A 13,876-nucleotide genomic window follows, 5' to 3' on the forward strand; every position below is an offset into this window, starting at 1 on the left:
CTGGTTTGCCTCTGGTCTGCGGGACAGGAGCACGGGGAGCTAGGAGTGGCCCGGCTGGAAGGAAGGATTGGTTTTGGTGTTTTTAAGCCCAGGATGCGCACAACCCAGAGCAAACTCGGCTGAGCTCTGGTGCCTTTTGCAAGATGAGCACAAACCGGGGGTGGGTGTTGGTGCCAGGGCTGGGCGCCCCGCGCTGGGCTCCGAGGGCTTGCCCAGTGTGGCCTTGTGACTTGCAGAAGCAGACACTCAGACGTGGGCAGGTTTTTCTTTGCCTTTTTCAGGTTTCTCTAGCTCCACAGCTGGATGCTGCCCACGCCTGTGACTGGCAGGGCAGAGAGGGAGAGAAGGAGGCGGCTCAGCAGAAAGGCCCAGCCAGGCACTGGCCCTCGGCCACTAGAAGCACAGGCCCCAGGTGTTCAGCCGTTGTTGGTTCAGTGCTAACAGTCGCAACACCCGGGTCACAACCAGGAACCTCAGGTGGCAGCCAACCGAGTCCTAGAAGCTCCCGAGGAAGGGCCACATCTGGCACCTCCCAGGCCTGCTCCGTGGAACCTCCTGGGCCTGCCCAGGCCCCTCACAAAGGCTCCGGGAGGCTCATCCTATGGCGCTGTGGCTCCGTGTCCAGCAGGCCCAGGGCAGGCTGGAGAGTTGGCTGTCTGAGATGTGTCACTGTTTCCCCATTAGTCTGTGACAGGCCATTTAAAGGGTATTTTTGTGGCTTGCTCTGTTGCTGAAATCATCGTACCCGACAGCTGGCTAATAAGGCTACTATAGCTCAAGTTCTCCTGCCAAATGCTCTCATCTATTCTCCCTCCTTCCCCCACCCTCCCATCACCTGAGTCACCTGTAAATTCATTTGTCATCTGAAGCGGAATAACAAATCGTCCCTAGCAAAACCGCTGAGCGCTTTATAATTTTGTGGTGTATTTTTGTCAGTAGGTAGCAGAGGCTGAAGTATTTTTTGGTGTAATTCTCAAAATTTTCTGACAGGAAACAAATAAAGATAGATGTGTCTGAGAGCCTCGGTCTTCTTCTTAGTGAGATTGATGAAGATGTTTCGGGTGGGGGACCCAGAGGGGTGGGTGAGCCCTGGGGGCAGAGTGGCCTATGCAGCAGGGGCTGGAATGGGACCCTGGGGACCTCCACCTTCAGGCCAGTGGGGTCTGACCTGACGCTGAGATCCTAGGTAAGGCCCAGGAGATGGACATGGCCACCTGTCCTGTAGCCCCGTGTTCATTCCACAGCCCCTGCTGGTCAGCGCGGCCTGGCACATGGCATCTCAGCCTGTTTTGTATTTCTATAGCAGAATGTAGACTGTATAACTTATCAAGAAGAGCAACCCATTTCTCCCCGTTCTGGAGACTGGGATGTCCACATCAAGCTCCAGTCCCTGGCCAGGGCCTTCTTGATGCATCATTCCATGTCTGAAAAACCAAGAGAGGGAGGCAGAGAGCAAGAGGTGCCCCTCATGGACTCAGGCCCCTTGTAATGGGCGTTCTTCTGTCCCTGAGGTTAGAGCCTCGAGACCTAAACACCTCCCCTCAGGCCCCGCCACCCGACACTGTGTGGGGAGCATGTTTCCAGCACCTGTCTTTAGGGTGACACATTCTAACGGCAGTAAGTAGTCACTGCCCTGAGGTCTGGAGCCAGACTTGGATGTGGAAATGAAGCAAAGGTAGGGTCTGATGATGGCTTTAACACAACGCACTTGGTGGCTGGCCAACAGCTTGAGGAGGGAGATAATGGGCATCCAGTGGACGTCTTCAGAATTAGCTTGAGACTTAGTACGACCCTGGAGGTAGGGGTTATTGACCCTACTAGATAGGAGGTGGAGAGATTGAGGCTCAGAGGGACAAAGAGCCTACCCTCGGGCCATTGTAGAGCAATTGGGATTTAAACCAAGGTTTGTGGGACCCTTTTGCCCCCAGAACTGCTTCCTTTCTGTAAAGGACCCTGAGCAACACTATCAAGGTCATAGCTAATTCCTAGAAAGTCAAGTTGCAGTTATCATTAGCAGGACTCTGCATAGGTGGTCCATGCTGGGAAGAGCACCCATCTAGATGCCCTCACTCTCTGCCAGGTGCTAGTGCTCTGTGTCTCTTAATTCGTATTACCCTCCTGCCAGTCCCAGGGGGTAGGTGCCCTGCCTCCAACACCATGGCCATCAGTATCATCTAATTGTCCCCATCTCAGGATGGAGATGTGGAGGCGCACAGCAGAGAAACAGCTTGCCCAAGGCCACCCGGTTGGTGAGTGACAGAGCTATGACTCTAACCCAGGTGTTTTGCCACCAGTCTCTTAACAGCTCCGCCAGTCACAGTGACCACGGGTCTCTGTGTCTTGCCCTCCGGTTGGTAATTGTGCCCATGGCAGGCCACTTAAGGCAGAGCTGGGTGGACTCTGCCCACAGTTGGCAGTGGAGGCTCCCACCTGTTGCCATGCTGGGGATTGTGGCCAAAGGCCAGATGGGCGCGAGAGGAGGAGGACAGCAGGGCTCCTGCCCTTCCCGCTGTGCAGGCTGTGAGAACAAGGCGTCAGACAGCCCCTCCCATGCCACCTGCAGCCTTCACATCCAGCCTGCCTCCAGGGGACACGTGCTGGAGAGGCCTGGGGCAGGGCTGGCCTCCACCCAGGAGGCGGCTGACCCACATGGCCAGCCCGTGAACACCCAGTGTATTTTTTAATTACACAAAGTCAACTGAGGACTTAATGAACACATGTTCCCACATCCTGTTATGAATAGATTTGCCACTCCATTACTCAAAAAAACAAACCGGAGCTATCTATTCTGTGTGACGAGTCTGCTGTGGGGACCCACCGGAAACAGTGGTGCTAGAAGGGTCGGCCATGACGGCAGCCCTTCTCTCTGAGGACCGACCCCGGCGGGTGCTGCTCCTGGGGAGTTAGAACCAAAGAGGACGCCTCTCTCCCGACCTGGACATCCCTGGAGAGGCAGGTTGGTCACAAAGGTTTAACCACAAGAGGTTGGATCTGGAAAAAGCTCCTCTGAGTTTGGAGAGTGGGGTCCCACAGAGCCCTTTTGGGGGTCACGCTCCAGAGGGAGCCAGGCAATGACCATATTGACAGCACCCCCCCACCATGGCTTTTGCACACGTTTAAATCCGTTTATCCACAAAGGGAACCTCTTTTGAGAGGCTCCCAGTAAGATGGGACCAAGGTTGGGTAGCAAAGGTGATGGGGAGGGGGCCCGATTGTTCTAGAAGCTTTGTGACCAGAGGGTGAGCCAGCGTGGCTGTCACCAGGAGGTCTTAGAAAACCTGGTCTTCAATGGGCCCTGCAGGACAGGTTGCTGGTGACAGGAGGAGCTCAGGGGAGGCGTGCTGCACGGGCCACCCTCCCAGGTGATGGAAGTGTCCTCAAGGAACAGAGCCCTCTCCCTGAGCCAGCGCTGGATGCAGAGATCAAACGCGTGTGTCCACAGGCTGCCCTGCTCCCCTCGGGTCACGGCCCAGGCTGGGGAGAAGGGCAGGAGGCGAATGGACAGACAGTGGCCAGGTGTTGGAGAAGCAGAGACAGTTCCTGGGCAAGCCCTGGTGTCCATCAGGTCAGGAGATGGGCAGGGAGACATAAATATATATTTTTTCTTTTTCTGAAAAATTGGAAAACCACCCGTTGGATCTTCCAGTGGATAGATTTATCTCTCCTCCACCTCACGGCACGCTCTATTCAACTGCGGAGTCCTGTGGAAGAAGAAATAGCCTTGATCCTATTCCCAAGAAGCACACAATACCATCTCCTTAAAAACCAGCTCTGCGAGCAGCAGCAGCGAGCAACACAGGGAAAGGGGCTGGTTTCCATGGCAACGTCAAGGCGGCTTCCCCCAGATCTCACTCAGCCTAGCACAGCGGGGGTCCCAACTCCATCCTTTTGTCAGAAGTGACCTGTCTCCGAGCCACAGACCCAGCGTTCGGCTAGCCAAGTGGCCTCAGACCTGGCCGACCTGGCCACCCCTCCCTGGACGCCTCCTCTCTCGGCTCTCTCCAGGAGTCTTCTCTTTCAAAGTCTTTGTCTTTCTCCTTTGGAGGGAATGATGTCAAGGGGACATGGAATGACTAGGTGAATGTGCTTATCAATGTGAGATTCTGCCAGGGCCTTGCTGGGTTTGCACTGCCTGTGGGGTGGGCACACGGTGGGAGCCGGGGACCGTGTTTAGGGTTGAGGGCAGCCAGTACTGGTTCTGGCTTTGGCCAACTCCCTGGCTCTCCTATGCTTATACTTCCTCATCTTTAAAACAGGACAGTATCTCTTCCTTACTTTGCTTTATGAGAATTCCATGAAATAACGTTTAAGATTTACCTGTGGACGGCCCTCAACAAATGGTGGCTACCGAGGCCAGGGTCTCACTCAGCCTCAGCTTCCTCATTGTAAACCGGAGTCATGTGGATGCTACACGTCTGACAGGGATGCTGTGGGGGCAAAGGAGGCACCAGGCCGGCTCTCCTCTCTGCCTTCGGAGCTCGCAGACCCGGGCCAGCCTCTCCTTCCATTTGTGGGGTGGGCCCTGCCCAGGGCTACAGTCTGCCCTTTCCCTAGCCTATGAACAGCTTTTGGTTGTTAAATTTGGTTACACAAAGAGGTACAGACAGGGGTTTATCTAACAGAGGCACATCCAAGGGAGAGTGTGGATTATATGCATTTTTAAGGTGAAATTAAAATATTGCTTTGGAATCTGCCACATGTCCCCAAATGACTTTGACCAAACTCTTCACATGCATTAGAAGAATGTAACCACAGGCTTTACTTAACTGTCACCAGTTTTTTTTCAGCAAGATCCTTTTTCTGGTCCAGGATATGACCTGAGATCCCTCAGGGCATTCACACATCTCCTGGTGACCCCCTGTTTGTGACAGCTGGTTGGTTTTTAGGACCTTGACACTTGTGAAGGGTGCAGGTCCCTCAGTGAGTTCCCCAGGGTCGCGCTGAGAATGTGGGTTTAGGGAGGAAGTCACACAGAAGGGGCATGCCCTGTCCAGAGCATCCCATGGGGTCCACCCTGGGGACCTGTGTCCTGCTGCCATGCTAACCACGTCTCTTTGATCAAGTGGCCTTTGCCAGGTCGCAGTGTTCATTATGATGCAACACACTTTCCCTAGGCAACCAGGAGAATCTGGGGGAGTTACTTTGAGGAAGATGCAGATGGTTGCTCCTTCCTGAGCTCGCACCTGCCCCGCAGCACCAGCTGCAGCCGTGTTTGAGAAGTTAACCCCCAAACCCCGTAAGGAAGGGCCTCCCTTCTCCACATTTATTATTCAGTGATGTAGTGTATTAGCATAAACTCATGGGTCTTTGCTTATTCTTTGGGTTAAACTCAACACTATCTTACTTCATTCCTCAAGTTCTACCAACTTTTGTCTTTGGGTGACCTTTCATGTTGTCTCCTGTGTCTTTTTTTAATAAGACCCATTTTTTAAAAGAAATTTAAAAATTTTTCTGTCATTGCAAGATCCTCCAGGCTCATCTGGTATTTCTCCTTCCCAATCCTGGCATTGACTGTGTCTCCAGGGAAACTGGTTCCTTTCTTGGGGAAGAGAAATAGAAACCAAGATCTGAACATTAGGTGTGCTCATTGCTACAGAGAGTACTGGTTTGCAGAACCTCTTGGCATACTGAACCAAGAAATTATGGCTGTATCCTAGCTCACTTATCTATCTATCTATCTATCTATCTATCTATCTATCTATCTATCTTTCTGTCCATCCATCCATCCATCATCCATATATCCTTCTCTATCTATAATCTATGTATCTATCATCTATTCATCTATGATCTATTTTCTATCACCCACTTACCTACCTATCATCTATGTTTCTATCACCTATCCATCATCTATCATCTATCACCTGTCTCAAGCACAACCAAGTTGACTCTGACCCCTCTTACACCAATGCCACACAGGGTTTATTCCACCTCAGGGTTTATTCCACCTCAGGGTTTATTCCAGCATTCCCGCTTTGTTCGCTTGTGGCTTCTTTCTCTGACAGTGGGAAGTACGATTTCCATCTCCAGTGTGCTTATCCACTCATCTCTAGCCCACACGTACAATTCTTTCAGATAGATGAACTTCTTTGACGTTTAGAATTTCTGACATCACTAGAGACACTCTTTGGGGCCATCTTACACTCTTCTTGTTGCTTTTTGCAGTACTGAGGGTGGCACCCAGGAGTGTTGGACCACTGAGCTACATCCTCAGCCCCTCTTATTATTTTAATGTTGATACAGGGACTCTCCATGTCCATCTGGGCTTGAGCTTGCCATCTTACCATCAGTTTCCTGGGTGACTGGGACACAGACATGTGCCCTGTGCTGGCTAACACTGTGTTTCTCTGTGTGCCAACTTCTTTGCATTTATTTGTAAAGACTCGTGTGTAAAGCCGAAGCCGCCTTCTATTTCCTGAAGGCCAGCATTGTTTGGAGGAGAGTACTGCACGGTGTCACACTCGAGGTGGATTTGTCCACTGGCCATTACTATGGGATCTGATACAACCTGTCATAGACACATACCCCATCTGCTCTTGCAGGGTCCTGGCCCTCCATAAAGTTCTCACCTCCTAGGTTACTCCCTGTATTTCTGGGAGCTGCCAGGTGGGCTCTCACCTGTGCTGAGTGCTGCTGGGCTCCATGGATGCCCAGATATTTTCAGATGCTGATGGGCAGCTCCATGATGCCCTGGGGTTCTTCTGGCTCCCTGCTGATTCTGGACTGAGTGGAAAACTCATTCTCTTTCCTTTGGATTTATTCTGTTAAGAGGGACCACTGTAGCCACTGGTGCTTATGGCTGGGTGTTCTATAGCTTTAACCAAAAAAGTTTTCTTTTCCTTTATGTTTTATCCACACCTCTGCCCTGTCCACGATGGGACCCATTCGGGAACACATGGGCTGCACTGAAGGACAAATCTGAGCAATACTGTCATGCCTGGGTTGGAGGTGGGTGGTTCCCCACTGCTCCTGTCTGCACCCCTGAGACTTGGCAAAGGGTGCCCCCCTCTCCCCCATGCAGCCCTGTGGCAGCCTGGTGATCTTTCCCTACAGCATCTGCTGCTAAATTTGATGCGGATGTGTCAGAGATTGCTGGCTCTCTAGAAAGTTTCACGGCTCCTTCCATAGCAGGGGGTCACCAACACCACCAAGGTCACCTCGGGTACTAGGGAATGATCTTTCCCAGCCCCCTTGCTTCTCAGCTGTCATGTACTAGTCATTCCCATTCCAATGTAGGGAACGGGAAGTGGACAAGCTCTGGGCTGGCACTTTGAAGCACTTGAGGGGACTCTGTGCTCTCTTTTCCTCACCAAGCCTCCCACCCTGCAATGTCTGGAGGCCAAGGACTGTCCAGCCATAAGGAGATGGTGGACTCACAAGATGCAGGGAGCCTGGATCCCTGAATATCCACTTGGAGTACAGTGAGCTTCCCACCCTGGGTTGTCAGATGAGTGGAAAATGGCTTTCACAGTCTCAGTGAAGTCTGGGGGTTTATTTGCTGTAGTGGAAAGAATTACCTTGACCAAGACGCAGATGAAACCCATTCTCCATCTGGACCCCCATACCTGGTGCAGGGCTGGTTGTGACAACGATGACAATCACAACACCCAGCTCCTTTCTCCCTTGGGTAAGCTCTCTCCAGGAAGCTGCTCAGCTCTGAGCTCTCTCCCGCGTCAGGCATATTCAAGTTCAGTCCTCAGGACCTGGTGGCGGGTGTCACCATTACTATGAAGTCTTTTCTAATCTCCCCAAACCAGGCAGGCTCCTCCCAAATCCTGTGCCTCCGTTTGTCGCAGAATTATTAGTCTATTTTCATCGCTGGGTTGTCTGTGAGCTCCTGGAATGGATGGTTGAATGGATGGAAGGAAACTTTTCCTCTCTGCCAATGACCTCTAAGTCAACTCAGGCACCTCAAACTTGATCTGTATCACATTTCCTCCAAATAGACTTTGTTTCTTTTGTCATTTAAACTGGGTGATGGCTTTACCAACCACTCAGCTTTGCAGATGCAAAAATGCCCAGTGTCATCCTTGTAATTTTATAGATGAAGAAATGGAGGTTGGGAGGGGTTGGGTGCCCCCCTGGAGACTGGGTGGCTGCTCCCACACTCCTGGGTACGTGACCCTGCACCCTGGCAGGGAGCCCTGTGTGCTGCCCATGCTCATCTTCTCCACCTTCCTTGCAGCCCTCCACCTCTGGCTTGGAGACCCCAGCCCTGCTCCCCTGCAAGACTGACAGCCACCATTCACACCTCCACTGAGCTGGCACTCCCCCTCCCCCCCCTCAGCTCCAAATAAACACACTTGATGAGAAGAATGTGTCTTTCTCTGTTGGTAATTTATTCCCTCCTGTGCAAATTGTCAACTTAATTAAAAAAGGGAAAAACAACCCAATTCAGACCAGTAAGCTGCTGAAAGGGGAACAGAAGAAGCTGTCCGCAAAGGGCTGCATCTAGACACCCAGCACTGGAGTCACAGACCTGTGCAGAATCCCAGCGCCACCGCTGTCTGCTGGGCGATCCTGGACAGGCCGCCTTCCCTGCACCTCCCTTCCCCAGCGTTGAACTGAGAGCACTAGTTCCTGTTTCACAGGGTGTTGTGAAGATCACCGGAGAAAGTGTGCAAAGTATTTGGGGGACTTGAAGAAGATGCTCTGATGATAATTTGCAGAAAAGTAAACTTGAGCCCATGTAGCCTCTCAAGCCTGGAGCCCGGGAGGCAGCGCAGGAAACTCATGGAGAAATGACTTGGTGTGGGTTAGATTGTGTCCTCCAAAATGGTATGCTGAAGTTCTGACCCCCGTTACCTCCGAGTGACTTTATCTAGAGAAAGCATCTTTACAGATATCATCAAGCTAAAAGGTAGTCAGGCGGGTGGGCGCTGATCCAATATCCTGGGTGTCCTTGTGAGAAGAGGACCAGGGCACAGAGATGAAGGCAGAGGTGAGAGTCCTGGGAGGGCAGACATTGGGGTGGTGCCTCTAGTGCCAACCCGTGCTGCACTCACAGGAAAGCACCCGCAGCAGGGGACGGTCTGGAGAAGAGACTGACCCTGCTAACGCCTCGATTTTGCACTTTCAGCCCCCAGACAATGAGATTCTGCCTGGAGTCGCATAAAGCCATTGCTTGGGGTCCTCATTATGGCAGCTCTAACAAACTGTCACGGGCTCCATGGGCTATGCCCTTGCCCCAAACTGCGTGTCCAAGAAGCCACTGTGTGGTCATTATAATGACCATGTTCCAAGTCCAGTGAGTCCAAGTCTTGTCCCCTGTCTACCCCTGTGCAGGGAGGCTGAACTGCAGGCCTCACCTTCAATATGACAGTCACATTGGCCAAACGCAGCTCCAAGGTGATGCCCTTCATTCTTACAAACATGCCCTGTGGATGACACCCAGGCTTCCTGGATTCTCTGCTGGGGGAGGACCTGGCCCTGCTCCCAGGAGGTTCCCAGGTAGACACTCAGAAGACACATGGTGGCAAAGCTTGCAGGGGACCCAATGGGCTCATGGCACAGTGTCTGCTCCCGGGGTTCACAGTGTGTGGGGAGGCCAGTCCTATCAGGAACGTGGTCATTGTGCCCAGTGGTATCTCTGACCACTACCCAGCTGCCTATGAGGGGAAAAAAAAAAGCAAAAACAGGAGCAAAACTTCATTTACACTAGATGAGCTGGAAAATGCACTCTCCCTCACACATTTGCTGTTAGCTTTCAATCTCTGCTTTGTAATCATGAGAGTTAGATAAAATAGCATCAGCCACTTGGGCTGGGAATTAGCCAGGGGAGCTGGCATTTAATTGCATTTCGAAAGAAAATAGCAAAATCTGTTAAAGTCATTATTGTATTTTCTGCAGCGTGAGAAGTGGTGCTTTTAATTAGTTGTGCTTTGACCCTTTTCTCAGCAACACAGATGAGAGCTGCCCGTGCTGGACTGGATCCCAAGTCTGCGTCCGGCTCGCCAGGCTTCCCGAGCAAGGGCAGGAGGCCTCCTCTCTGGAAGGGGCCCTGCCCTGCACAGGGGGTCCAGGCTCTGCACTGCAGAGAAGAAGCAGTGGCACTCTCTGCTCAGGCGCTGCCCTGTGACACCTTCTGCAGCTCTGGGAGGAAGCCTCCCTCCACTGAGGCCACCAGTGCCTGCGGCAGGAAGGAGCCCAGGCTGTTCTGTGGCTCCTGAGCGTGTCCTTCCTTTGGGCCCATCGAATGGCTTCACGGACGCCAATCAGAGGTTTTTCAAATGAATTTCCTTTCCCAAAAGCACAGGGCCCCTGCAGGCCTCCCAGTGCAATGAGAGGAAGAGAATTCGGCTCATCAGAGACTTCTCGAGTGGACAGGCTGTTTATTTGGTAGAAACTCCTTGGGAAACTGGTGGAGGATGGCTGATGGCCGGGGTAGCAGCCTTCAAAATGCTGGCTCCTTGTCCCCATGAAACAGCAAGAATTCCAAAAGCCATATTTTTCCCTTACACATTTTTAGGACGAGGCAAGTCTCCTTTAAATCTCAAGTTTAAGCAGTTACAGAAGATGCAACTTGCTATCTATCATGTTCAAGTATGTGCTTTAGATATATTTGCTTGGAAAGCTTGTGGCTGCACGTTTAGCTCTTTCAATACTTTTTACGGAGACATAATATTTACATACTTATAGGAATCAGTGCTCAGTATCATGACTTGACACAGGTACACAGTGGGGAATGGTCACACGGGGGTAACGAGCCTTCCCATCTCCTCAAACTCTGGTCGCTGTTGTTTTGGAAACTTCTGTCCTCTTCTTATCACCTTACTAGGCTTCAGAAAGCACTTTCAATTTTGACAAAATTTCTGCCACGTACCTAAATGGCAAGGCTGTCTGATTAAACCATCAGCCAGTTCAAGCTGTGTGTCAGAAACATCTGACTTCATCATTTAGTTCAAATAAACTTGACCTGGAGTCAAATATCTCCCTTCTGAATTCTGAGTCAGACAAACAGAGAGCCAGACGGTTTAATGAACCCAGCAGGGAGCCTGTGAGGTGTCCTTTGCCTGCTGAGGCCCCTCTGGAGCGAGCTGGCTACTCCCCACTGCTCCCCTTTGCTTGGGCCACAGAGGGCAAAGCACCATGGTAACCCAGGACAGAAGGTTGGCCTCACTTTGCTAAGTAGGGAGGGGGGACTGTACGAGGGGAGTGGGAAATAAGAACATCAGCCCCTGGAAGGTGGCAGAGAGCCTGTAAGGGTTTGGATGCAAGGTGTCCCCCAAAAGCTCACGTGAGAGACAATGCAGGAAGGTTCAGAGGAGAACTGATTGGGGTATGAGAGCCCTAACCAATCAGTGGATTAATCCCCTGGTGGGGTTCACTGAGTGGTACCTGAAGGCAGGCAGAGTGTGGCTGGGGGAGGAGGGTCACTGGGGCCTGTGGGGTGTCTATTTTGTATCTGGTGAGTGGGGATCACTCTCTCTTCTTCCTGATCGCCATGTGAGCTGCGTCCCTCAGCACACCCTTCGGCCAGGATGTCCTGACTCACCTTGAGCCTTGAGGCATGGAGCCAGCTTTCTATGGGCTCAGACCTCTGAAACTGTGAGCCCTCAAATAAACTTTTTCTCCCCTAAAAATTTTCTGGTCACATCATTTAGTCACAGCAAGGGAAAAGCTGACAAATGGCTCATTCTAGAATCAAGCACCCTGGAAGCTGAAGGTCTGCGAACCCATTCCCGTAACAAAGCCAGGTCTTGGTGCACCTGCAACAGTCCAAAGGTTCCCAGGCAGTGGACGCAGGAAAGCGGACTGAGCAGGTGTGCTAAGGGGTCGCGGCTTCAGTGAGAGGGCTGCAGACCCCGTCCATCTTAGCTTCCTGGGATAGCACTCAGAACCAGGCTGCAGAGGGGCCCAGCCAGGGGGCCAAACGCCAAGGACTCGACTCCCTGCCACAGCCGCTGGCTGTGAGAGAACAGAGAAGCAGCACTAAATCCCCGGTGTCTCTCAGCCCAGGCTGTCCCCTCCGGCCCTGAATAGGCCAACCTTGTCAGAGAGTTAAGTTCTCAAAAAATGCACACTGGCATGGATGTGAAAATGTTCCACATTTCAGGTCTTTTTGGACCCAGCTGGCATCTTCTGGGTAGTTGGGATTGTTCAAAGCACACACAGGAGCAAAGTCACGCCATGTCACAACCCTTTGTAAAGAAGGGAAGGGTCTTTGTGCTATGGAAGTACTTGAAAGCTCGGTCGTCTTTCTCCTGGACACGGCAGAAGTTCCCAGCCAGTCTCCTTTCTGGCAGGCCTCGCCCTGCTCTGGTGTGTCTTGCTCAGGGACCGCCACAGCGAGGTCCCTTTGCAAAATCTTAGGAGAGGGAAGGCATACAGAATGATGCGGCTACTTTGGGAAAGGGTCTGGAAGTTTATTTTTTTATTTTTTAAACAAAAAAACAAAAAACCTAAATATATACCTACTTTCTAACAATTGTATGCTCAGGAAATATGAAAACATGTGTCTACATAAAGACTCCTTCAAGAACAGCACGGCAGCATCTTCATAATAATGTAAATATTGGAGAAAGTCCAGGTACCCCTGTGTAGGAGAATGGGTAGATGAACTTGGAGAATGGTTAGATGAACTGTGCTATCACCTTAGAGTGGAATGACATTTGGCAACAGAAGGAAGGAGCCACTGGTAGATGCAATAACGTGGACGAACCTCAGAAATATGCTAATCAAGGCTGTGGGCTGGAATTATGTACTTCCAGTATGCAACTACTTCAAGCTTAACCCACAGAGTGCATACCGTCCAACTTCATTCATACAAGGCTTTGCCACAGGTAGACTAATGACAGAAACCAGGGCAATGGCCCCTCTGCGGGTGGGTGGGTACGGAGATTGCACGGGAAGGGAGGTCAAGAGAAGGTTCTAGGGTGATGGAAATGCTCTGCAGCTTGATAAGTGCTTGTGTTCCCCAGGTGCATCATTTGTACAACAGTACTCGAATATTTGCATTTCACTCTCTTAACGTTCTACTTCAAAATCAAAAAGAACTCCACCCAAATATTAAACAAGGTCAGTGGCGTGCAGGCTGAAGGGTTAGGAAGGCTGTGTGCTGATGACTGCGACTCAATTGGAAATGCACAGACATTGATGGATGGATGGAAGACATGGACAGACGGAGGGAGAAGGATCAAGGCCATGCAGCGAAGTGTTAAGTCCATCTAGATGTGGCCTTGGCACCCACTGCACCACTTTCATAAGGAAAGACCAGGATTGTTGCGACAGGTCCACCTTGAAAGCTGCCTTAAATGCTCCAGTGCTTATCAAGCACACTGCTGTTTGGGTCATCATGATAATTTTGTGGAGTCGCATCCCCTAGGTTACAGAGGAGAGCACAGATGCTTGGAGAGGCTGGAATACACATGCACACTCACACGACTGTCTAGATGTGAACCCAGACTCCAACCCTGGCAGCCCACCTGACACCCACACTTCCATCGCCTCACCAAGCTCCAAGCCCACCCTGGGGGAGCTCTGTCGTTATTTTAATTCCTGGGAAATAAGGCTGGATAATTCAAAAAACTGTGTCCTTTCCTCTAACTATAGACCTGATGACTTAGCGGAGGCTGCTCAACTCTGGAGCGGTGGGTGTTGCTCTCTCACATGTCTCTCCTTTGGATGCTTTGGTCTTAACATAAGGAAGGCTGTGGGCTTGAAGTATGTACTTCAATATTCCACTAGTTCAAACCCTAACCCAGCACCCCAGGATGTGAATTTACCTGAAAATAGGGTCTTTATTGGTGATCAAGTGAAGATCATTGGGGAGGCCCTAGTCCTACATGACTGGTGTCCTTATAAAAAGGGAAAATTTGGACCCAGAGACAAACACACACATAGGGAGAAAGAGAAGATTGGGGTGATGCATTTACAAACT

Source organism: Marmota monax, unplaced genomic scaffold, assembly GCF_021218885.2.
Source record: "Marmota monax isolate L192 unplaced genomic scaffold, Marmota_monax_Labrador192_F-V1.1 WCK01_AAM20220418_F8-fsc00084, whole genome shotgun sequence".
In the NCBI taxonomy this organism is placed as follows: Eukaryota; Metazoa; Chordata; class Mammalia; order Rodentia; family Sciuridae; genus Marmota; species Marmota monax.